Genomic DNA, 2792 nt, shown 5'->3' on the forward strand with positions numbered 1-2792 from the left:
ACAATAATACCCCATAATGTCAAAGTGGAATTATGTTTTCCATTTATTTACTTTGACAAATTAATAAAACATTGTGGTCTAAGGTACTGCTTAGCATTGCAGTGCTAGCTGTGCCACTAGCAATTCTGGGTTTGAGTGGATACTAAATGGATACCACGAAATTGGGGAGAAAAAGGAGCAAAAAGTTAAAAATAATAAAAGTTGAAATGTCTTATTCAACCACGTTGTTATGGCAAACCTAAATACATTCAAGAGTACAAATGTGCTTAACAAGTCACATCATAAGTTACATGGACTCACTCTGTATGTAATAAGTGTTTAACATGATTTTTTAATGACTACTTCATCTCTGTAACTCACACACAAAAATGATCTGTAAGGTCCCTCAGTCAAGCAAGGTCCCACAAAGACCATGAAGGTTTTCCAATGTCTTGGAAAGAGGGGCACCTATTGGTAGATGGATAAAAAAAGCAGACATTGGCTTTGTTTCAAACTCATAAAAGACACACCCTCGTCTTATGCCCTTGGGGGAATCCCTGTCACCATCTTGGACGTCGGATCAAACGATTAGCAAAACAAGGGAAGTTCGCAACATATGTCCCTCGGCCCTCGTTTTTGATCGAGTTTGCGAGTGTACAATTATGTTAACTTCGGGGCCTGAAACGCCCCATAATTAAATTGCGATGATTGTGCATCCGCTAAGAAGTCAACATACAAGTGTAAGTAGAAACGAATGTAAAAAGGTTAGAAATTGTGCTACTAATGCACATGACAGCACAAACACGTCTCATAAAAGTAAGGGTGTTTTTATTTTGGTTAGCTTTTGGAAATTGTAGAAATAAAACATCTTCCTCCCTCAGAAGTCCCAGCTAGGCAGGCTAACGTTTGTTAGCTAATTCATTTGCTAGCTATAATACAGTAGGCATATATTAATAATTATATCGTTAATATAAGTTGACATGTAATCATAATTGACTGTAGCGCATATAAAGTACCCACAAGCTGAAAACACAAATCATCGCGAGATGAACGAGTGACGAATTTCCAGGCAAAGGCGGTCCATTTAAAAATCAGCATTCTTTCCTCCCTCGCCCATTGCCCTGCAAGTGTATACTTGTCAGACGTCATGACACGTCATCAGAAGTGTCCACTTAATTTGAGGGCTCAGAGGATAGTGGACAGTCTTTTAAGTGTTTGGAATGCAGCCCGTGAATATCCCTTTGAGCATAGTGAAGTTATTAATTACACTTTGGATGGTGTATCAATACACCCAGTCACTACAAAGATGCAGGCGTCCTTCCTAACTCAGTTGCCGGAGTGGAAGGAAACAGCTCAGGGATTTCACCATAAGATCAATGGTGACTTTAAAATAGTTACAGAGTTTAACCTCTTGTGATAGGAGAAAACTGAGGAAGGATCAACAATCTTGTAGTTACTCCACAATGCTAACCTAATTTGCAGAGTCATGTCTTCTTCCGCTCCTCCCCTCCGATGTTCGACATGGCCGATTTACTAACCACCGGTCCTGGCAACCATCATTACGTGCACCTGGCATCAATCATTATGTGCACCTGCCCCTCATGATTAGGCTCATCTGGACTCAATTTCCTCTCTCATTACCTCCCCTATATCTGGCACTCCCTTAGGTATATTCCCCTGGCAGTATTGACTATGTGGTTCATGTCTGTATGCTACTCATTCAGTCTGCTTTCCACCAGACACTGGGAGTTAAATTCACCTTTCACCAGGACAAGAACCTTAAACATAAGGCCAAATCTACAATGGAGTTGCTTACTAAGAAGACAGTGAATGTTCCTGGGTGGCTGATCTACAGTTTTGACTTAAATCTACTTGACAATCTATATCTAGATCTGAAAATGGTTGTTTAGCAATGATCAACAACCAATTTGACAGAGCTTGAAGAATGTTGAAAAGAATAATGGGCAAATGTTGCACAAATCAGGTGTGGAAAGCTCTTAGAGACTTACCCAGAAAGACTCAAATCTGTAATCACTGCCTAAGGTATTTCTACAAAGTATTGACTTAGGCGTGTGAATACTTACAGTACCAGTCAAAAGTTTGGACACTTCCTCATTCAAGGGTTTTACCTTTTTTTTATTTTTTTTTACTATGTTCTACATTGTAGAATAATAGTGAAGACATCAAAACTATGAAATAACACATGGAATCATGTAGAAATCAAAGTAGCCACCCTTTGCCTTGATGACAGCTTTCCACACGCTTGGCATTCTCTCAAGCAGCTTCACCTGGAATGTTTTTACAACAGTCTCGAAGGAGTTCCCACATATGCTGAGCACTTGTTGGCTGCTTTTCCTTTACGCCGTGGTCCAACTAATCCCAAACCTTGTCAATTGGGTTGAGATCAGGTGATCTGATGCATCACTCCATCACTCTCCTTGGTCAAATAGCCCTTACACAGCCAGGAGGTGTGTTGGGTCATTGTCCTGTTGAAAAATAAATGATAGTCCCATTAAGCGCAAACCAGATGGGATGGCGTATTGCTGCAGAATACTGTGGTAGCCATGCTGGTTAAGTGCGCCTTGAATTCTAAATAAATCACAGACAGTGTCACCAGCAAAGCACCATCACACCTCCTCCTCCATGCTTCACGGTGGGAACCACACATGCGAAGATCATCTGTCACCGACTCTCCATTCACCAAAAATCTCATATTTTGACTCATCAGACCAAATGACAGATTTCCACCAGTCTAATGTCCATTGCTTGTGTTTCTCTGCCCAAGTAAGTCTCTTCTTGTTATTGGTGTCCTT

The sequence above is a fragment of the Oncorhynchus nerka genome, linkage group LG25 (genome assembly GCF_034236695.1).
Source record: "Oncorhynchus nerka isolate Pitt River linkage group LG25, Oner_Uvic_2.0, whole genome shotgun sequence".
In the NCBI taxonomy this organism is placed as follows: Eukaryota; Metazoa; Chordata; class Actinopteri; order Salmoniformes; family Salmonidae; genus Oncorhynchus; species Oncorhynchus nerka.